Raw genomic sequence first — 24,844 nt, 5'->3', positions numbered from 1 at the left:
CAGAAGGCAGCTGTCGCAGATTCTTTAGATATACACTACCGGTCCAAAAATAATACACTTTATTTTTCTTTGTTCGCGGGTCTGATTCCGAGGCAGCTCAGGACCGATCGCATGCGCACTTTCAAAATTTCGTTCGCGTCTATGACTTCCCACCCCCCGCGTTCGCGTCTATGACTTAATCCCCGCCCGAGAATAACAATTTTGAAAAGGCGCATGCGATCGGTCCTGAGCTGCCTCGGAATCAGGCCCGCGAACAAAGCTATTGTCAAGCTAAGACCGGAATGGTTTCTCAGAAACTCAAAATATTGGTGTTATTATTTGTTTACTTTATACGAGCGCATATTTTGTCGATAAGTGCGACAAGTTAAAACTTGATATATTGTGAAAAAAATTCGAGTTTCTATTATGCACCATCTCCCGAGTAGATATACAAAAATATGCACAAAAATTTCTTTTATAAGCTTGTATCTCACGAACTAACAAAATTAGAATAAAATTTGGATAAACTTCCGAAAAACGCCAACAGGAATTGGAAGGTAAAAATGATAGGGAATTGTCACAATCGAATAAAGACTAAAAAAATCATGCGCATGCGCGGAAAGTGAATTAAAAATGGATCAATTCGTGCCACGAAAAAGGAAAAAAAATAGAAATATGATAATAAACGCACCGAACCTAACCTAACCTAAGCTGACCGAATCGATAGCATCGACGTATTTCCCGATCCCGAAAAAGCAATGAAAACAATAGAAATAAATGAAAACCAATTTTTTCCTTATACTCTTCCATTGGAGGTCGATCATTCCTTCTAGGATACAAAAATTTCGACGTCACCTGTGAAATTTGATTGGAGTTTTTCGGAAGTTCATCCTAAAATTTTAGCAATTTGCATCCTTTACTTTATATACTTATTTTCGAGACATGCTGTATAATCTGTGTACATACAAATATCGCTTAATATAAGCATCAATTTGTATCTGTCCTTTGAAATATCACACAAATGTTTATTACCCAGAGTTGTCAAAAAAAAAATAATTTCATTGAGATTGATAATGTAGATAACAATTATTTCCTGCGTCACCATTAATAAGTTTTGTCCATCGTCTCCTAGATGGCGATACTAATATTCTACATATTAATTAGACCTAATTTCGGTTTTTATCCAAATCTAACGTTGGTCATGTAAAAATATCAAATAATTCAACCATACAATTTCTATGTATGGAAAAGAAACAATTATCAATGTTAATTACCATTGATATTGATAACTAAAGATAAATAATATGTAATACGCCTTTTCGAAAACGGGTTAACCTGATATTAATATTCGGAAAGGAAACAAAGATCACGTTCATTATTCTTCAGAAACTGATCGAGTTTATTGGGTCGTAATCGTATGAAATGCTAAGTTATTTCCATAAAATTAATAATATAAAAGTTAATATTAGTGATGAAAAGCTAGTGTACAATCAGCACTTTCAGTTCCGAAAAACCTGGCGTTGAAATGCGCGCAAAGGTGTAATTTTATTTAGCATCCTCAAACTGTTTCCCCAAAGTTCAAAATTGGTTGAGGACGAGAAAATATAATATAAAACAGAAATCTAGTAGCCAGACAGCTTAATATATAATAGTTTCGGAGCTACTCCAACAAAAATTCTGATCACAAAGTGATTTCTGAAGACGATTAAAAACTTGTTTGGATTGTAGATGGATCATATATATGGCACCAACAAAATCAAAATAACTATTATCAAAGAAGAAACAAAAAAATACATATGTGCACAAGCTCTTCCCATTATGTGGACAGTTTTGTTTTATACACATTTGACCATCCACGGATGAAAGTCTTTCCGACAGGTCTTCATCGTGTTTTGAGCGTAGACTCCTTCGTCTCCCCTAAGTTCTATGGGAGGTTTTTTTTATTAAGGTTTTTTTACACCCTGGTCATTGCGGTTGTTTAGTCGTCGTAATATGAATGTGTTTTCGATATTTCGGGTAAACCTTCTTCATAGTCGTCCCCAATGTATAACTCGGCACTTATGAAGTACGGAGTTACCCTCTTGTGAGTTGACTCGCAAACCTAGGAGCTTTTTAGGGATTTGGGATGTGGTTTGGTGCAATTTGTATTTTCAAAAAAATTTTTATAAACCTATTAATCCAATTGTCTTCCTCACTTCTATACTTGATGAGTTTCCTTAATTCCTCATTCGTGTGTGTTTCCAGCTTCTCAAACAGCTTTGCGTCCATAACGTCCAATACTTTTTGCAGCCCCGTTTCTTGGTGTCCAGTGGACACTCAATGCTTTTATCAGCGTTATGTTCTGTTGGACCTGGAGTTTCTTTCTGTTCATTTTACAGGTGTGCCCTTATACTACTGAGACATACGTAATAATCGTTACTATTATGCTCCTAATCAACTTGAGCTTTATTTCGGAAACAACGTTTTCATCTTCAGTTTATTTTTTTCTATCGATTAATCCGCCCAATTTTGCTATGGCTTATCTCAATATGTCGACCCTGTTTTTAACATGTTTGCTCGCCCAAATAATGAATTAAGCGGCATCATAGTACAATATATAGAAAGTAAAATGGGCGTAAAAAGGGAACAAGTCTTAAGACATCATTTTAATTAAAATAAGAAACTTTTAAATATTTGATGACACGTGAGTTGCTGGATTTTCGATGTTTCAATGAAGGTAAACTCAAGATTTTCTTTTGGGTTTATCTTTCTAGCTAACTTTAGCTTTTGCGATATGTCTGTTTAAAGGATAATGATATATACACCCTTATATCCAGATTAAAGCGGAATACGACAAAAAAATCATATAAATATAAATAAGTACAGAGTCCTTCGAGAATCGATATGTATATGGAAAAGTATTGCGACTAGTTTTCTGAAAATTTGCTTGCATGGGTTTTCCGAAATGCTTGTTTCAGCTAAAATAATTTCAGTCTTCTGAAACTGCCGGTTATACCGGAAGTGGACACAAACTTGGTTATTTTAAACGGAATACTATGGTTTTTATTAATTTTTTGGAATCTACATGAAATTTCAATATAACTTTATATGAGGCATAGTATGCCTAAAATCCACCATTTTTTAATTATTTCACATTTTCCAAATTTTTGCACACATGCAACCCTCCACTAAAAAAATTATATTTCTAAGTTTAAGTGAGTCAGGTCTAATATGTTTGGGATTTGGACAAATAACACTTACAGCTTTCAAAATCTGTGAAAACCTTGAAAAAAATTTATATAGGGTGTTCAGAAAATTCAAAAAATTTCGGAAGTTTCAGAAAACTGAAATTATTTCAGCTGAAACAAGCATTTCGGAAAACCCATGCAGGCAAATTTTCAGAATACTAGTCGCAGTTATTTCCCATATAAATATCGATTCAGCTCGTCGTGAAGGACCCTGTAAATCCAGTCGATACTATAACACGAATTTGGAGAGAAGTTGTCATTGGTTTTATATAATTCAATAACGTTATCTTTTAATAAAAATATTTATTTCTATGACATTCCGTATATTACTAAATAATTCTAAATCCTGTACTGTTTCAAAAGTTTCGAAGAGTCATGGATGCGGCGTAGTGAAAAATCAATTGCGAATGCATATACCTACGCATAATTATAACGAGTGAAAAGAGAACATGTCTTGAGTTGTAGTCAGCAATCTCTTACCTACCGCACACACCGCACCAATTGACGTCAATGGTGACCTTTGCTTTCCTAACCGTGGCTTCGCTTCAGCGACTATTGCCGCTTTGGTTAACAAAACAGGGCCGGAATCGAATTTTAAAACATTCAAGTGATTAGAATATGTCTAGAACGGTGATAATATATTTATAAATTTGAAAAAGCATAAAATGTTGTGTAATTATAATTCCATATTATTTAAAAAATATATTAAATCTATAAAATGTGGCGATAAATACTAAAAATATTATTATATTATGATGAAATTAATAATTTACTTCAAACCTCATAAAGATTCAACTACTTTAGTTGGAAAAAAAATACATTATACTTATTTTTATATGTATTTATTGGTATGAATTAAAAGATAAAAAACAAAATTTTACTTATTAGACACGACTTTGTTTAAATGACGCCCATCACGTGGACGGTACTTCTCAAACCGTTTACGTACATTTTCAAAAACATTTTTGAAGAAGTGGTCGAGGAATACTCCTGATATTTTCTTAAATCTGTCAAATTTTGTGGATTTTTCTCGTAGACCACTCTCCTAAGATAATCCCACAAGAAAAAATCAGGTGGGGTCACATCAGGTCTCCGAGGTGGCCATTCAATTTCACCTCTTCGTGAAATTACCTTTTCTGGGAATAACTCCTGCAATGCAGCTAAAAAGTCGTTAATGGTGTGCGATGTTGTCCTATCCCATTGGAACCATGTCAGCCGGTTACAATGCTCGCATCGTTGCAGTTGAAGCCCGAAAAAACATACCGTGCAGAAGTTACAGTCACTGCATGTCCCCTGTTATCTATTATATATTATATAAGGTCTGTGGATTCTTTTCTCGTGTTGTTGAAATAGTTGAATCTTGCAGAATCTGAATGTTATAGACGTCCACAATTTGCTAATTGCTATACTATCATATGCTTTCTGCGTATCCACATATAATAGATGAATTTCTTGTTATATTGTAGTTTTTTTCTCTTCGATCACTTGTGTGTAACACAATGTAGATGGTCTATTGTGGATCTACCGGCTCTGAAACCAGCCTGATCTTCCGCCTTAAGTTCAGAGTTCAGAGAATAACACAATGCTATGTTTTGACTACCCTACTTTATGGTGTTGAGAGCTGGACTTTGAAGGTCTCCAGCATGCGTAAGGTGGAACCCTTTGAGATCCTTAAAATACCATGGACGGATCGGGTGACTAACGACGAGGTGCTAAGACGAATGAACAGAGAACGAGAACTATTAACCATTGTAAAGAGAAGGAAAGCTTCCTACTTTGGCCACATTTCTAGAAATCAAAAATAGGCCTTGTTACAGCTGAACATGGAAGGGAAGATAGAAGGTGCGGCCTGGGTGGAAAAATATTTGCATGGTTGAAAAACCTTCGAGATTGGTTCCATGTAAGTGATGCTGTAAATCTAATACGCATGACTGAAGATCGTGAGGAATTCAAAAAAATGATTGCCAACCTTCATTAGAATGAAGCAGGCACTGGAAGAAGAAAAAGATATGGGAAGAGGTGTTATGCTTAACATATTGGAGGTAGCGCAACATAAAATCAAGTACCATGTAAAGCTGCAAAGCTTATTCTAAAACGACAGTCTGAAAGCCATCGACCAGAAACCACAGTTATGGCTTCTACTTCTACAACTGAGGGACTGAAATTTCTTACAAAAGCAGCAAGATTATCCATTTGCTCTTCAAAATAAGTCATCACAAATTTTAAAATATTTCTAATTGTCAATATTTACCGATGAACATATTTCTCAGGGTGAATATTACTTACATTGAATCTATTTTCGTTTATTTGCTTTGAGACGCCATATTTTCAGCCAGCACTCTAGCTTTTAGGATATTGGTAGCTATTGTTGGGTCAATTTGAGATGATAGCACATCAGTGTCAACAGCATATGTTAATTAGTCGAAGTAGATTAATCTGCTGAGTATATCAGGTCCTAAGACACTGCCTTGTGGACGCCAGAGTGTAAGGGTTGAATATCGATATGTTCATTGCCTTGTATCACAGTAAAGGGTCTGTTAGTTATGTTATATAATTTGAGGGGTTGATATTGGAGGTGGGGAAGTATTTTTTCAAGCTTCATTCACAGTCCGCTTTACCTCACTTTATCAAAAGCTTTAGATATGTTAAGGAAGGCTGCAGAACAGTATTATTTGTCAATCATTTCCTTTTAATTTGATGAACTATCCTAACTGATGATCTGGTATTATTTTTCTTTCAATTCATTGTCTTATTGAATCTTTCAACATACAGCTTCTCGAATATTTTTGAGATTTATCGGTCTGCCTAACTTTTCCACAAAAATTGGTATAGTTCTAAAATTGATGGATCCTGAACTTTTTCGGCGATCATCGGGACCAATTTGTGTGAGAAAAAGTGGAAATCAACCGCGAATGCCGAAGGTTACATCGACGACAACATAAATAATAATTGAAAACAAGCAAGAAAAACTGTTAAGTTAATTAAAAAGAATAACTGTACCATAAAAAGTGTTAACAACTTATGATATGAAAGGTAAATAAAATCCACCTGTAACTGAATTATTATCATAATTTCACAACCGTTTGAGATATTTATTCGTACTCCTACATCAACATTCAATAATCACAATGTCTGGCACGTATTTCGATTACCAAGTTATCGTCTTCAGCGACCTATGGTAAACCAATGAAGACAGACAGTGTAATTATTGAGTGTTGGTGTAATGTGTTCTATCAATAATCAGTCAACAACCAAGTACGCCTACAATAGATTGAATTGTTTTTTTTTTTTTTTCGAAATATAAGCTGCTCAAGTCACTTTATAAATACACTCTATATTGATATCGAACTGTCGAATTGATCAAATTATTAACCCCAATTATTATTGAATTAATGATTGACGTCAATAAGATACGGTTATAAGTGCACGTCTCTAAGTAATGTCATATAATTCTCAAAATCTGTCAAATTACCTTATTTTCAAATCATCCCGTGATCACCCAAATTACTTTCGTTCGTAATCACAAAATAATTACATTTTAACGATATATTTGTGCCAGATTTGTAGGAATTATACCATAGCTAATTTTGAAATCGTCAACCCCATTATTATTAAATGATTTATACTTTTGACGTCAATAGAATAATTTCAGTGGTAGAATTTTTACGTGTCATAACCGCACGTCCAATTACAAACATCTATTTTGGAAGCAAAAATTAAGTAGGTTTATGTTGAAATAGGAAAATCTATTTTTAAATTACGATGTTTTTCTTGTTATGAAATTATTTCTCCAATTTTATTTTTTGGTATTGCCATAGCCCTTACGACAAAAATTAATAATAAATTAAAAAACTGAATAAGAAATCTTCTATAGTAAACCAAACTAAAAATAATTCCTCTTATCACTTCAAATAAAGGTAGTAGTTAATATGACAAACTAATGAAAATAAAATGATAATACAAAGGGTTCATATGAATTGTTTGAGCTGCCCGAGAGCCAGAAAGATTGCTCACCTCTGAGGTCATCCATCTGCGTAGAATATTGGGGCCGATTATCAGACTTCCCTGGACCTCCTAAAAATACCATACAACGCTATTTAAAACCATTAGTTAAGATCTTGGAGGTTGTTGACTAGATTTACCGAGATTCAAACGATACGTCGAGTAAGAAGTGTGTAGATAACCGATTCATTAGACGCATTGTTACTTGTAATAAACAATGGATTTATCTAAACAATCCTAAACAGAGAAAATGAGTGGTTAGATTGAAGATAATTACCAGAACCTATCGCAAAGATAGGCCGATTCAAACGGAAGGTCTAGTTGTGAGTCTGTTGGAATTATGAAGGTTTAGTTAAGTTCCAAATCATTTCAAATGGTCAAGCTATAGTTCTATTTGCAATAAGTTTTTCTAATATGTCTCCATGAAAAATTTCGATGACCCACTAGCTGAATGCACTTCTATATACGTCTAGGTATGGCAAAAAGAGGTGGTTGAGATCTGCTTATGGAATATCGTGGATTGACTCGCTAGAATCTCTGTAAGGGGATGCAGTTTGAACAGTCTCCATCTTATTCTACATATTGGAAATTGAAACTTGCCGCGAGAAAACAATATCACAAATTTCTTGGAGAAACTACATAGTTTACATTGTAATCAAATATGTATGGACTACGTATGACCACGTAGTAGTATCTGCAGTATCATATGGTATAGTGAAGTTAGTTCGGTGAATATAAATGGAGTAGAGAGTTTTGTACACGCAGATAGAGCACCTAAAATCACTACCAGACATGAAAAAAATTTAAAGATCGCCATGGGGACCAAATAATAGGAGATAGTGCTCTCTTGTACCATTTGGTACATAATATACCTTACTTTTGTGCAATATGGGTATCACGAATGTTAACAGACGCTCTCAAATAAACTCGAAAAGATACCGGTAGTCGTCTATTATGCCAAATCGATTCCGAAATAGAAGCTATGAAAGAGAAACGTCGGAGGAAGTTACGCCACTGCAACATCCGAAATAGTTTAGGCAGGTTTCAAATTAGTTTAGTATCCTCCGTATTCTTCAGGTTTGATCCCCAGAGATAAGCATCTTCTTTTAAATCAGTGATTTACTTTTTTTCAAGACGCATACTAAAAGATTGACTTATCTTCTAACGTATTTTACCCAACGTGTCTCTTTTTTAGTCTTTGAGCAAATAAGGGTGAGAAATTGCTGGAAAATTTTCATCCAAAGGTGGACAGGAAGGTTAATCATGGTGATATAGAGAAATCGTTCTATCCTCAGATTTGTTGAGCTCTAATATCACAGATTTTTTTCTAACTCAGTCGATTTATTCACTGGCTAAGTATTTAATGGGTATCTAGACTTAACTTAGTTAGTTAGTGACCAAATTAAAATAAGATTTCTTTACTTATACCACCAAGATTATTTACTTATTCTAATTGATGAGAAAACGACTATTTTAACATCCTTCTATTTTCGATAGACTACACCAAACCTCAATCTAGACTCTACACGAAGGAACGCGTGTGTGAGAATATTGACGGTACGCGGTAGACGAATTAAAGAACATTTCTTGTTGAGTACAGTAAATAATTTTTGTGTTTTATATTAGGTATACAGAAATTCAATTGCAAAAAAATCATCAATAGCAATTTTTACAATATAAAAAATGAAAACGTCATTTGATTCACTTTCATTTCGTAGTAGATATAGTGAGCAACTGAATAAATCGAGAGTGTGAATGGTTAAAATTCCTCCCGTCTCTTCCTGCCAAGATTGTATCGAGGGCCTCTAGAAGGTGCACCGCGAGAATCTGGATAGGGCATAATTGTCTTATCTTCAGTGATGTTTTAAAATGTATAGGATGCCCGAACATGGCCCCACAAGGAATAGTCCAAAGGAGTTAAAATACACGATCTAGGTGCTCAACTGAGATGAACTGTTCACCGAAGGCGACTCTATTTGGCGATTGTTTCGCGTGCCGCCTGGCATGTGGCACCGTCTTGTTGAAACCACATGTCAGTCATATCCAATTTTTCCATTTTGGGCAAAAAAATCCTTAATCATCACACGGTAGCGCTCGCCATTCACAGTAACTTTCTGGCCATCGTAGCTTTTGAAGAAGTACGACCCGATTATGCCACCGGCCCATAATCCACACCACACAGTCACTTTTTCGGGATGCATTGGTAGCTCTTGCAATGCTTCTTGCTGGTCTTCATTCCAGATGCGGCAATTTTGCTTGTTGACGTATCCATTCAACCAGAAACGAGCTTCGTCGCTAAATACAATTTTTCTTCAGCCGCAATATTTTCTTCGATCCTCTCTGTACGTTTGCTTGTTAGTGGTTTAATGTCCAATAGTGTAAACTGGGTTCGAAAGTTAGTCACAAGCTTTCGAATAGTTCCCTCAGTAGGCCGACCAACTTGCCCATAAATTGGAAGAAGTGCGCGATCCACAAAGTATGGATTTTGATAGTATAATTAAATAATTTGCAAGAGTTGTTCGTTTGTAAATCGATTCATGATTAAATTATAGACCAAACTGAACAAGTTTGACAATGACACAAAAAACGATTCACTCATGATCTGTCAAAAACAGTATTGAATCTATAATCATCTCCGTTATATAAAAATGTGGGATGAATCATTTCAGATGTATCTTCTTTAACAGAAACGCTGTTAATTGCATTTCTAACATCGATAGTAAAAATCTGTTTAATTCAATGGAGTTATGTACACCTATTTCAGAGCGTTGGCCTCAAAATAATTCGTTTTCTGGAATAGATATTGTTCATTGTATGCACATGAATATCAACAACTTATTCAACGTGAATCATTCATGTCAAAGTTCAGTTGTGCATTCACCCTATTGCGTAAGTGTTGTTTCTAGTGTGTTCTATTGTTTTGCTTCAACTGTATATTTGAATACCAAGCACTTGATGGAGGTTTTCAATATACTGTTGTTTTTACTAAAAAAATCACATTATCATGTCATTCATTCTAATTTTGTTATGATTCTTTTGTCACAATGACCAACAATGAACTTATACAAACAAATGTATGTATCATTTTATAATTTTAGGACAATTTGTAGATACATAGTACAATGAATTATGAATAGTTAATAATAACTGTAAGAGAAGAGATTGTTTAAAAGGTGGACTAATTTTAGAGTATCAGCAAGCCGCTTGCAAAATCCTAATGTGTCGTTCTTTTGAGAGTGTTACATAGTTTTACTACTACGGCGGATTTTTGTTTCAACTTCTGGCGGGTGAATATACATTGCAGAGAACATATTTCAAGTAAATATGAGAAAGAATCACTTGATGTTGTCTGTTATAGGAAAAAAGGACCCGCTTTTCATATAAATATTTAATTTCGAGTAACTTTGATTCACTTTCCATCCACTGAAACTGCCCTAGTAGAATTGCGCCTTTATTCAAAACGCACTTAAGATCAGAACTAATCTAAGAAATCGAATGGGCATTTTCAACTGTAGTGGCATTACATGCAAATACGTCCGCCTTTTAATTCCCACTAATACCAATAAGGAACAGGATCCATAGAAGGATAATATCATTGTATCGTTTTTTGGCAATCTAGAGTTCTGAACCAGAGGATGCTTTGAATAAATTTTTTGTATGGAGCGAAAGGAACTGTGATGATGAGAAAATTGTTCGGGTTGCTACTTTAGTTCATATGTGTTTTAGCTTGATATATGACGAATAGCTCTGCTGAGAGAATGCTCGTATTTGATGGGAGTTGCTGCTCCCAAGCCTACGATCGATTAGAGGCATCTGTATATATTTCTTGGTAGTTTTGGTTAGTTTCCAGAATCTATGCACTTGAATCTTATAACATCCGAGTTTGTATTTTGTTTATCGAACCTTGTAAGGCTTTTATCGCAATTTGGAATCTTTACCAACCAGGGCTCTGTGTTATGAATTGTCTCGAGTAGATGGATGATGATAATATGCTATAGAACCATAGTCTAATATTGATCCGATAAGAGATCTCTATAACAACATTAAAGTTGATCCGTCAGCTCACTATTTCTGGTGAGCTGCCACAATACCATTTATTCTCTACATAATCACCTTGACGTTTAACGCATTTGTCGTATATGTGAACAAGCTTTGGAATACTCTTATAAAATGTAATTGCCAATGATTGGAAATGAGTTGTGAAGGTTACTTAGAGCTCTACGTCAGTTTGGAAGCGCCGTCCTCCAAGCCCTTGCTCGATTTCAGGGAAAAGATGAAAATCACTCAGTGCAAAGTCGGGACTATATAGTAGGTGCTCGAGAATATCCCTTTAAAATTACTGAAGGAGTAATTGGGTTAATTGAGAAATAGAAAATGGTCTTGAACTGCTGGGAAAGAATTTGAAACTGGCTCATTACTGTTTACGTAAGCAAATGAACGGGTCCAAAAAGCCTTCAACTATTACCGCTTCTGCTACGAATTTTGTTCCCCTAGTTATTAGCAACTCGTCAAAATCAGATCTCATTATGGAAACTCAAGTACACTGTTGTTGTCTTATCGTGGACGCCATGTACTTGGACTACTTTAGGCATCACTGATAACAGTAGATAATAATGAATCAACACATTTTGCACTACTCTCTATATTTCCTAAACTCTGCTATTAGAAAACTGAAGCATGGGTATTTCAATTCATTAATAACGCGATATACACCTGCTAAGACCGGCCCTATTTATAATCAATCATCACGAAAGTCAGACTCGTATAGAATAGAATTAGTACATACAGATACTTTTTATTCTACTCAAATAATTTCGTCGCCATTATACTATTCATCATGATGAGTAGTAATTCCCATACGCTAGTAGTAAGTTTTTTGTTTATAAAACTTTTTAGAACTCGGCTCAAAGTCTACACGCTTGTACGACTGCCACTATGTATATTTTGAGATATAGTTAGAAGAGTTGAAGCTGGCAACGCTGCAATTTTAAACACCATCCTCTGCCTGCATTTCTACTTTCACAGAGTGAATTTGTACAACATCAAATTTGCCATAGAAATAAGTATCTTAGAATCTAATTGCCGTAAAAAACACAGACTGCTTCAATTTTCATATGTCATTTCAATCAGTTCTGAGTATATGTGAATGTGGACAAGTACTACCATGTTTAAACCTTTCAAAAAGTGGCATAAAGCTTTGACTAATGCCCAGTCAAATAGGTGGAATGGGCAAAAGATAAATTGGAACATCAACTCAAAGGTTGGTTCGCCGATTTCGCGTTTTCTACGTGGCCATCAGATGAGAGGTGCAGAGAAAGGGCGTTAAGGAAAAAATGTCCAAAATTTACTGAAGATCAGTTACGCAGAATTCCAGTAAGCATCCGTGCGTTAAGACAAAGAACAGAGTTGTGATCTTGGATGACGAAAAATATTTCACATTGAAAAATTGAAGGCAATGAAGGATTTCACACAGATGACATAGAAAATTGTCCCAATGACGTGAAATATAAATCCAAAGAGAAATTTGAAGAAAAAGTTTTGGTCTGGTACGCCATATCTAAGACAGGCATTTCACGTCCTTATGTCGGGCATGTGAGGGCTGAGGCGTTGGATGTAGATACATATTTAAACAAGGAGATGTCTTCCAAAATATTATGACCATATCTAACCTCTTATCACTACGCCAGAATAACCAGAAATTGGTAAACGCACACGATGTTTCATTTTTACCGAAAGAAGTGTCCACGGGTTCGCCCTATTGAAGAATTTGGATGAAATTGAGTAGAAAAGTGTATGATAATGATTAGGAAGCCGAAAATGAGCAACATCTTCGACCTTCCAGCTTATGATGCAATGCGTTAAAAAATTACATGCATTTGAAGAAAATGGCCCTTCAAGTATAATTTTGTTTAGAAAAAAATGCTGAATGAATGAATTCTTAACATTATTTCGTTGTTTACAAATTGTACTACAATTTTTTGTATAAAATTCTTACTAAAAGTTTAATGAAAAACATCTTAATATCGAATTTCTTGATTCGAATTAAGAAAGTAATTTTAGTGACAAACATCGTATAAATATACACAATGTCTAATTTTAGTTCACATCAAAATTTTTTTCAAATCGCTCATTAAATCCTGTCATTATAAATCGTATTTATCACATTTGCATTGACGTCAATAAACGCGGTGGAAGAGGGAGAATCTAGTTTCCCTATCAGAATTAATTCTTTTTATGAACGATTATATTGTGGGAAAAAATTGTCTAATGAAGTTCTAGACATATGCAAAAATCTGTTCAAGTTTTTCCTTTAATGTTTTTTTTATTTTCGTTTTTCAAATTCTAATTTATTGTTAATTTTGGTAATAGATACAGTATTGATGTTAATTGTAAATTAATCATGATGAAAACATTATTTGCATCGCTTTTTATAAGCATTTCAATTGCTATTAGATGAATTTTGTAGGTAAATTATAACAACAAAAAATTAATGGGGCTCCGGGTAAAAATCGTTCCAAAAAATTTTTCACGCATTTCGGGTTGTTTCTGAGGGTACGAATAGTAAATTTAAGGCGGGGGAGTCATATTATTTCCATTATTTTAGACATTACATGGTACAACAATGAAACCTAACCTAACCATTTCTAAATAATTAACATCTTGGTTGGGTTGGGTTAGGTTAGGTTTCATTGATTTATTATATATAAATTGTACCATGTAAGGTCTTAAATAATAGAAATAATATGTCTCCCCCGCCTTAAATTTACTATTTGTACCCTCAGAAACCACCCCAAATACGTGAAAAATCTTTTGGAACGATTTTTGTCTGGAGCCCCAATTCTAAATAATTACCAATTAATGTAGGAGTAGGAATCGATCGATATTTGCAACATCTTCGTATGGCAGTGCTTCAGAATCTAATTCTCGGATCAAATAATAGGGAAACGTGAATTATGGTATTTGCTTGCATCACCACATTATGCTCTTCATGTTCGAAGGTTTCTGGTTCCAATCCTCGCTCTTATCTCTTCGTCGCACGTTATGTCATTGTTTAGCAAGTTATCCAAATATTTGAAATGTGATATCAGCTCAATTTTGTGCCTTTTGATTGTAATCGGAATTGGTTTTATGTTCATTCTACCTACAGTTGTTCATTTTGTTCTATTGATGTTTATATTAACACTCCATCTTCGACCAGATTCATATTATCTGTCCAGCAACATTTGGAAGTCTTCCATGTTTTCTGTTATGATGGCAGTATTATTTACGTTGTTTATAATTTTATTACATAACCTGTACATCGGATCAAATAATAGGAAAAACTGAATTACATTATATGCTTCCAACAAGATAGTGCATCACCACATTACGGTCTTCATGTTCGAAGGTTTCTGGTTCCAATCCTCGCTCTTATCTCTTCGTCGCACGTTATGTCATTGTTTAGCAAGTTATCCAAATATTTGAAATGTGATATCAGCTCAATTTTATGCCTTTTGATTGTAATCGGAATTGCAACATTTGGAAGTCTTCCATGTTTTCTGCTATGAAGGCAGTTTTATCTACGTTGTTTATAATTTTATCATATAACCTCTACTTAAATAAAAAGACCAATGAAATAAATTTTCGAAATCGCCCATATTCAAATGTACTGGTAAATTGAGGCGAGCAGAATAGGTTATGAGTGTCGCGTTTACTTGAACAGCAGAAAAATATGATAATTTTTTTAAAGATTGTCAGCTGGTTAACGCAATTTCACTACAGATTTCTATCGACCAATCGGCATTAATGATTGCCTATTTCGAAAAAAATAAACTGATTTGATTTTACATTTTTTTCACACACATTTGTGTCAGTTCATTATTTTATCATAACCCTATATTGTATATGTTACGTCCCAAGCCCGATCTTGTACGGAGTCGAGCTTCGTACAATGAATTTGTACGAAGTCCGATCTGTACAAGCCATTTTGTACGAAGCCGAGATTGGCGGACTTCGGACAGAGATGATTGTACGAAGTCGACTCTGTACCACTCGGTAATGAGCGCGCTATTAAGATGTTAGTAAACACAAACGTAGTTATTGTGATTGAAAGTATGTTCTCCGGCTAGTTGGCTACCATCTATTGTTAGGTTAGGTTAGGTTAGGTTGCGTGTACTACTTCGGAATAACGCGCTCATTACCGAGTGAGTATCGATGCTCCGACTCCGTACAACCAGCGTTGTACAGAGTCGACTTCGTACAATCATCTCTGTCCGAAGTCCGCCAATCTCGGCTTCGTACAAAATGGCTTGTACAGATCGGACTTCGTACAAATTCATTGTACGAAGCTCGACTCCGTACAAGATCGGGCTTGGGACGTAACATATACATTATTAGTATGTTCGATATGAGTTTCATATTTTAAAATATATGAGGAAACAGTGAATGAACTCACGACATCTGTTGACAGGATAATCAATAAAAAGTTAACGTCTTCCCTAGAATGCTCAAGTTCCGGGATCCACAAATATCAATTTCTAAATGGCACGTAAACAAATGTTACACTTCTCACGATTTGACGTAAAATAAATATTTTCAAGTTATTTCAGGAAATGTTTCTGTACAGGAATATTGAATCATGACATAGTGATGTTTATTATATTATTATTTGAAGAAACCGTTCGTATCGAACATATTCACTATAATTATTAAATATAGTTATTATTATTACCAACCGCAATACCGGATTCATTAATAGTAATAATAGTGGAATTAATAGAAAATTATTCGGAAATGATACAATCATGGTAAAGATGACGAATTTTCTAGGCAAAGTGAAGATAACTTTTTAATTTATCTATTTTTCACAGTCATATGATATGAAAATAATGCTGTGGCTTGAAAACAGTTTTAAAGTATGGAAATCAAATCTTATATTTAAGTATATTTTCTGAATGGTACATTATAGATTCTTAATGGATGATTATGTTTGTCCATGAAGTGTCTTCGACGGAATAAATAACACTGGCCGATAAGATTTTCGTAACACAGGCGAGACCTTTATATTTAAAATGAAAATACTCGTCCGATAATAGAAAAAAAAATTATTAAACCCTTACACGTACCACTTTTCAATAGCTTAATTATCCCTGTTTACATTAGCAGGTAGGTAATTTTATGAAAGGGTGGTTAATATCGGTGAATTTTATGGCCGAAAAACTACCTGAACTGTATTATTCAGAATAATAAACATTAAAAATTAGTATTCTGTTGAGTTTCATAGTAAGTGGTTCTCTGTTCATAGTGCAAAAAGTGATTATAAAGACGAAAATGTCGAGTCAAACGCGCCACAGTTGCAAAACTTCTCCTGACAAATTTTGCAAATAAATAATTCTACACTACTATCTGAAGGCCAGGGGCGGTTCATACCCAATGGTTAACAACCCGTAACTTTCACAGAGACAACCTGTACAATCTAAATGGGCATAGGCTTTCGGTAGATGAAAAGGTATTTGCCATATACTCACTGGAGAATTATTCAAGCTTAAGCTATTCGTTATTTTAAAGTGATCATATCAGAAAACTCAACTATGAATGTTTGATATACGAGGTTTTTTTTTTCAACCTCCGTGCGCACAGTATGATGACCATGAATGCAGCAGATGCCGAAGAGAGAAGTCTGAAGTGTGGTTAGCTTATGGTGAGATACAATAAATCGTTTTAGTCGTACAAATCACATCTTGTAGAAAGTTATTTAACTTCAATTTTTCATTTCCAACTATTAGTAATAGTGCAATAATAAATAGAGTTTCTTCTCATGTAATATTCCATAAGTATGTTACTCAATTATTCCTAATTACAATTAGTTAGAAGGATAATTAAAAAGGTTTTATTATGTAAGTAAAATTCTCATACCACATCCTTAATTGTAAATTCTGTGCATTCAAATGCGTCTTGATACATTAATGCGATTTAATATCAAAACAAAAGTTGACTCATTCCATTGCGTCGATTCGAAATACAGTTTTAATCTAAAGAAAATTCAACAGGACTGAATTTTAGTGTAGATATTGACTCCTTCATTGTTTCTTGACTACTTTTTGATATAAATGGACCGGACTAATATAATTGCAGTGTATTCTCAGGATATTTCTCGATCAATAGATACGACAGTTGAGTAGGAACCACCTACCCGAAACTATTGTTTTTATGATAAATAGAACGCCTTATCGCAATCTATGACGTCAATATAGTCCACACAATATGTTTCTGGTGTGACTATGCCTTCCTTTCATTTGAGATTAACGAACTCAAGTAACAAAGCAACGTAAGGCGGGTCGTATTTTTTTCATATTTTCGAACGACATGAATAAGATTACTCATAAATAGTTAAAATCGCCCATTGTTTGAATTGTATATAGATTTGTATCGTTGAATGTCAATTATAGTGCCCGTAAATTGATGAAAGTATATTTCCGTCGCTCAACCCTCGCATTTTCGTGCTCTGATCTGAAAAAACAGATTTATAGAAGAAAAATAGTAAACCAAAACATATTCACGCATAGTGCACGTTATCAGGCTTTATCCACTGTAGGTAACTCATTTGAAAGAAAAATTGTGCATAATTCTTATGATGGCGCTTCTGTCGAAATCATCAATCGAACCGTTAGTTTTTTTCTTGATGGATACTTTTTTGGATCGGCCACTTAATAATTAGCGCAATGCTCAGGAACGATCCGGTAGACACTTCAGAAATATTTGCAGTGTTGGTAATAAAGTCATCAACAGTCTTGTCATCATTTTCTTGTATTTCATTTTTATAAAAATCATAATCATTTAGGCGGTGTATAGCTAAGATCTGTCGATGTGGCAAATAAAAATAAACTCATGCAGTGCGATGAAGCGATGCCCTCCCCGTACTACACCTGAACTAACTCTGTTTTTTATTTGTAGTAAATTATGGTGTCACTGATTTGGGCTAGTGACGATACCGTGACGCGTTCACGTGCTAATCACGCACTAATCATTGTTTTGGATGACTATTTTTCTTAGATAAATAGACTACCTCATCTTGCAAAGTGGGAGTCTGAGGTGCCTCTCTTGGAAACTTTTGAATATTTTACGTTTTCACGTACAATACTTCAATGTTTTTATTTTGCAAATACTTAGAAACAGAAGAAATGTAGTAATACAAAAAACAAAACAGAAATTTAATCCATTGACTTGTTCTAGATGTGAATCTGGATTCATTGTCAAAACTTACAATAGAGATTGGTTTAAAAACAGAAATAAAATTGAAGAATTGATCGGATTTTACACTGTCTTCACTGGTTATGAGATTTTCATCAACAATTGATGATAGAACCTTATTGGGTCAATCGGGTTGGAGTCACTCCGCTTTCGCAGGCGTTCGCTCCAAATATTGGTGCACCAAATGTTTGAAACCACAAATTAATAGGAAGGAACCTGAGCAGGTGGATTGAAGAAGACTGAATTGTTGTTTCTGGAGTACAATTTGTTTCCAAGTTTCTTGTACTGTGACTATCCAAACAATCGATTGAATGTTCATTGCGTGCGAGCTTTTTATCAGAATTAAGCAGATGTCGACTTCATAGATTACCTTCAATGTAAAATGTTCAATACCCGTTTCGAAGAATTATTTACTTATTTCTTAGACCTTCTTGGTATGTTTATGTTCCTAAAAATTCTTGATTTTACGTCTCTTCTGTTTTAAAATTATTTACTTTATATAGCTGTTTAACGGCACGGTAGAATTGTTTTTTTTTCATATTTACGTAACAATAAAAACATTTTTCTTAATTTTGTGAGTTTTAGATGTAATCTATTGGTCATTTCGACAGAGATAATTGAAACTAACAATAAAATCCAAGTAATGAAAACTTAGTCAATATCGGAAAAATCTCTTTTTTCGTCAAACCGACCTCGTACATCTCATTTTTGTGCTTTTGTGGTTGAGTTAAATACGTTTCATGAAGCAAACCGATTTATCACACATTCGATTGCATAAATTTTTATATCAGAGCAATACAATACCGATTGTTTATAAATGGTAGTCACAAATACGTCAGCGTGGGCTATTTTTATACATTATTTGTACATTAAAGAACCCAATTCTAGAAACTGATTTCTTACAGATAAACAATATACATGGTTACCAATAAAGAATCATTCATTTTCAAAACTCGAAAGGCCTGTACGAAATTTATGATAAAATGATTTTAGATGGTTCATTTCAGTTTTTATATAGAAATAACTTATAAAAACACCATTTGACTCTATTTTAAAATGAATGTACACCTTGACCACATTCGAGCGATCAAATTAACTCTCCTCAGTAGCCGGGAGAAGTAATCACGATGTAGTACTTTAAATTCTAGGAACTAACTCAAAAATAATTTCGAGACGTCTTTTCTAAAAATTCTAATATGAATAGTCTCATTTTAGCTTATGTAAATTTTTTATTATACAGGTTATTCCGGAGTTGATGCAAAAATTCACGAGTGAGCAGATGACGTGAAAATAATACTTGATTACGTTTCTGAATTATAGGACTTTAAAGTTTCGAATTATATCTTATATTTGAGCTTATTTTCTAAATTCTACATTCGAAAATTATGAATTTATAATGGATGATTACGTATGTCCATTTAGTGACCGGAATATGTAATTCTACACTACAATCAGAAGGCCAGGGGCGGCTCATGCCCAATGGTTAACAATCCGTACTTTTACAGGGACAACTTGTAAAATCTTAAAAAAAGGTAGTCTTTGTTTTACTCGATAAAACTTATGGTTTAGGAGATTTGTAGATCGTTCGCCATAAAGAGACATTCTTAAGAAAATTATCGTAAATTGTAATTATTTATTGAAAATACTTAAAGGGGGTATTAAAACATAACTAAACATTTCTAATTGAGCTGCATACTGTCGAACATGGTATTATTTACATAAGGAGAAAATTGAAATATAAGAAAATTTAGTTGGTTCGTCTACAACTTATCAAATAAAAACAATAAAACTATAATAAATCTTTGAAGTATCAAATTGAACAAAGAGTACCTTTTCCGTTAAAAATCCAAATACATAATTTAGAAAATATAAGTTTTGATTTCGGATTTTTAAGAGCCTTATCATACTAGCGAATTACGAGCGTCTTTGTACAATTTAGTATGATTTTATTAATGATAAATTTAAGTAGTTTGGATACAATTATTGGGATTTTTATCTGTATATTATGTGTACACTTTATTAGTTTTTTATACACTTTATTATCATTCCAAACAAAAATCATATTTTGAATTAATTTGTCTTGTGGTACAGTCTAGTTCTGAGTTTCAATCAGGAAACAAGTAAAATTAATTTTCCCCTAAGTTTGTAAACATAAGAGGAGTGGAATTTCAAATTTTTTTTCCTTCTTTGGAAAGTTCGCATACAAAACGTCCAAGTTTCTATGACTCAATAATCACGTTGTATCACCAGTCTAATGGTATCTAAATGGGCAGTTCACATCATTTATATGTAACTAATTTGAGTGTCTTTATAAAATTTTTAAGCAATGTAGCATCGTTCTATCAAAACCATATATTACTTCTGTTCATTTCATCCAATTCAAGCTAGAAGAAGTTAACAATCATCGTCTCAAAACGCTCGCCATTAACTTCTTCTTCTCAAAGAAATAAGTATCGCTACATCACCACATCCACATCAAACAGTGACTTTTTCGAATGAACTAGACGCTCTAGTTAAAAATTTAATTTGTTGATATCCTATTTGGTTATAAATAGACCACTAAAAATGATTTGAGGATCAGTTTCCCATTGCGTGATGGAACTAATACATGACGTTGCTTATGATTGCTTACCTTCAACTCCTGGGTTAGTTGAGTTTACTATGTTGGGGTCTGCGAAATGCCAAGTTTTTATAAGCAATTCAAAACGACTATCCCTGCAACATAATCGGCAGATTTAGCGTTTTGTAGATGTACCGTCCTTTCGACAAAACTGTAAAACGGAAGGTATTTTCATAAAAAAAATTTGTCATTTCCATGTATTACTGAACGTTATATACGAAAAGGATGATTTGCTAAAACAAATTGCTTAAATGACAGATGCATCTTCAATAACATTTATCAATTGTCGAAGTCTCCATTACAAGAAATATAAAATAATTTCAGGAAATTTAACGTGGCCGTCAGAGATCATTAATAATCCATTTCTTTAGCTCCTCCATCTTTTTAGAAGTGGAGGTGTTAAATCTGGTAACATGAGGTACCTGAGAAATAAATAAATTTATCATCACCTACAGGTTTAGGTAAATATTCTCCTTACAGGCGGAATTTGTTCGTACTGCGTTCTGGCAGGATAAATGCTTATAGTTTTTTAAGAATATTTTTTTATTTGCCTTGTACAAAAAAATCTTTGTGGTTAATAATAAATGATTGATTATTCATTCATTTCAGAGCTGCCGCGTATCGTTCGTTTTGAAATTAAAGCCCCAGTTTTTTTTCAAATTCTCTTTAACTATTGCGAAAGATATATTCAATAAGGAGCCTATTAACAAAAAATTGTGATTTAACTATTTTTTTAACGCCAAAAAAATCCATAATGCTTAGGTTTGAGCGCTGACGTGCATCGTTCGATGCTTTGAAATCGAACCCCAAAATTTTGTCAAATTTTCTTCAACTGTATATTCAATGGTACAGGTTATCTGCTACAAAAATTTTTAGATATTTAGGGATAGTGCGAACGGCCAGAAAGCAAGAAATAATACATTTTAAAAAATATGCCATAAACTAATCAAGACGTTTGGAAGTTATATCGGTTCAATGTTAAAGTCAGTGTCAGATGTGTTATAGAAAATGCGTTTCAAAATATATGAAGGATATGAGTTTTCATAAAAAAGTTTGTAAAGTATTTTAAGGCTCTTTATATATATATATATATATATATATATATATATATATATATATATATATATATATGTTATATAAAAAAACGTTCATGTTCAAGTTTAAAGTTATGCAAATCTGGTAACATGAGGTACCTGAGAAATAAATAAGTTTATCATCACCTACAGGTTTAGGTAAATATTCTGCTACAGGCGGAATTTGTTTTTTTTTTTTGATTTGCCTACTAAGTACATACACCCTGTACAAAAAAAATCCTTATGGTTATTAATAAATGATTGATGATTCATTACACTTTAAGGAATCTGTTTCAGACGTCCTCAATACTCATACGAAAATATTTGGATAAAATATTTGTTTACCTTCTCTTTAAATATTTAATTCTACGATTTTCTTTGTTGCAGGTAAGCAGATGTATTAAAAATAGACGGTTGAAGGTGTTTCTTTTTGGTGAGCTTATGTTTATTAAAAATTATGGCATTATAAGTTATTACTAAATATCAGGTTTAAGAAATCCGTAATTATTTAAAAAAAATTTGTTATCAAATTTTACTGTTCAAAAACAAAGTAATTATTGATAAAAGATTCAAGATGGGGGAAAATGCTATGCTGTATGAGATATATAGGGTGTCCAAAGTAATCTGAAAAATTGATGTGGGTGATAATTCTCAAATTATAAGCGCGGTGCATAAGCACCGTCGAGTAGAATGTTGTCAGTGATTTTTAGAACTTTATCGCAAAGATCAACAAAGTGAAGTCTGATCAGTAATAGCAGGTGTTGATCTTTTACAATGATCTGACATCCAAAAGAGATTCGATGCAGTGATATCGGAAAACCCGTACCAAAAAAGTAGTTTCCTATCGAATTACTTTGAGGAATCACATACATTCCTTTGATTTCTGGGCGCCCATTAATATGGGAGCTCCCGCACGTGGATCATCTTTAACTGATTCTCATCCCTAAAGAAAAAACTGGAACCAATTTTTAATTGTTGAAAACGATGGACCTAAGTCACCGTAAACAGCCTCTATTCTGTTTTTGATTGGTGTTGGTGTTAATCCTTCTTTAGTGAAACATTGAATAACAGCGCGAAACTCAATTTCAGACATTTTCCAAAACATCTTGACTTATTGGGACTAAAGATTTTTGCGTATGCATTCTACTCACTAGATGTGTCTAAGAATACATAAACTGTACCACATGGCATTTCCTGTTCTTCTCGGACGGACGCAGTCCTACATTTATTGGCCGTTCAACCGCTCGTCGCACCAAAGCACAATTGAAGACAACAAAGTTTGTACGAGAGTGATCTGCGTTGCCAAATTTCCAATATTTTCAGTTTGGCTTAGTTTAACTGAGATCCAAATTAAATCGACCAATATTTAAGTTCCAAAAAACTTTTTGAGGTGATCTAACAGGGAAGACACCAGCAGAGCGTTCCTCTTTCTGATTTCCCCTTGCGAAATTCTTTTTTATAGATTCATAGGCAATAGAAGTTGTTAATAGTTTCCTATGGACTGTATTAGCATTTTCATTTCTTGTAGTAGTTAATAGTCATTTTGATGACATTGATAACACGTAAGAAAATGTTGTGTTGATTATTGTGATTGTTGTTTCGATAGTTAAATATGTAAATAAAAATAAAACACTCTTCATTAGCTCATCAGTGTACCATAAAAATTAATATTACAAATAATGTCCGCCCGCCAACAACTTTTCACTCACTCACTTCTGATGGTATACACAACTCATCGTAATATTTCATCAGTTCAAATAGACGCCATTGAATAACTGAATGTTAAGCAGTACCTCGGTGCTTTTTTGATTTCCAATCATCAAATCGCTGGATAATCATCGTAGAATGAATGAGGCAATTTGAATGCGCATTGTGTAGGTACTTGCCTCGGGTGGTCTGGTATATTTCTAATTTACATTTTTATAGAGTCGAGAAAAGTTATATGAATGTTTACAAGATTTAATAAATGGTTGAACTATATATTCTTGATTGATCATTACCATTACCATTCTATTTTTTCCTCTTGTACATATTTCATAATTCCTTATCGTATTTACTGCAGGTTTTTTTCCCAAATTTAGAACATATTCTGTTTAGTCTGCCTCATTTGTTGCTTTAGTATCGACTCCTTTAACCGCAAAATAATGAATCATGTTAAAAAAATTGATGAATTTAATTAATGAATTATGAATCTCAATGTGCAATTTCGGCCTGCCAAACTGCCTCAATTGTTTGATAACATTTTGGATATTTTTGAGAAATTTGAACAATCTATCGAAAATGAGAAAGTTTCTCAAAAATGTCTGAATATTTCTGGAAAATATCATTAATTTATCGAAATATCGATGGTGTGTCCGATTTTTACGAGAAACTTCTTGTAAATTTTGTGATATACTGGATATTTCTAGAATATTCAATGGGAAACTTCTTGCACAATCCAGCAATTTCTCGAAAATTTGGTGACGTTCTGGATATAGTCTTGAAAAATTTAAGACTGCCTCAAATATATGGTTATATTCTAGTTAAATTCGAAAATTCAATCATTATATCCATAAAAAGAACAGTTTCTCGGAAATATTCTGAAAATTTCTAAAAAAATCCAAAAATCTGAAAATATGCTTATTCTCCCGATCTTTATGAAAAGTTTAAGCAATCTTTTGAAAGTTTTGGTACGCTCTGGATATTTTTCTACGAAAGTTGAGTAACATCTAAAA

General features: G+C 33.6%; 1 protein-coding gene across 2 annotated transcripts in view; it reads left to right on the top strand.

Annotated features, from left to right (window-relative positions):
* The window catches only part of LOC130443685 (inositol-trisphosphate 3-kinase homolog), a 128,839-nt gene that overhangs the window by 17,129 nt on the left and 86,866 nt on the right, over nucleotides 1–24,844 (top strand). The gene's annotated exons all lie outside the window — the stretch shown is intronic.

This window comes from Diorhabda sublineata, chromosome 5 (genome assembly GCF_026230105.1).
Source record: "Diorhabda sublineata isolate icDioSubl1.1 chromosome 5, icDioSubl1.1, whole genome shotgun sequence".
NCBI classification, from domain to species: Eukaryota; Metazoa; Arthropoda; class Insecta; order Coleoptera; family Chrysomelidae; genus Diorhabda; species Diorhabda sublineata.
The sequence above is the reverse complement of the archived record's forward strand: the minus strand, read 5'-3'. Positions and strand labels throughout refer to the sequence as shown.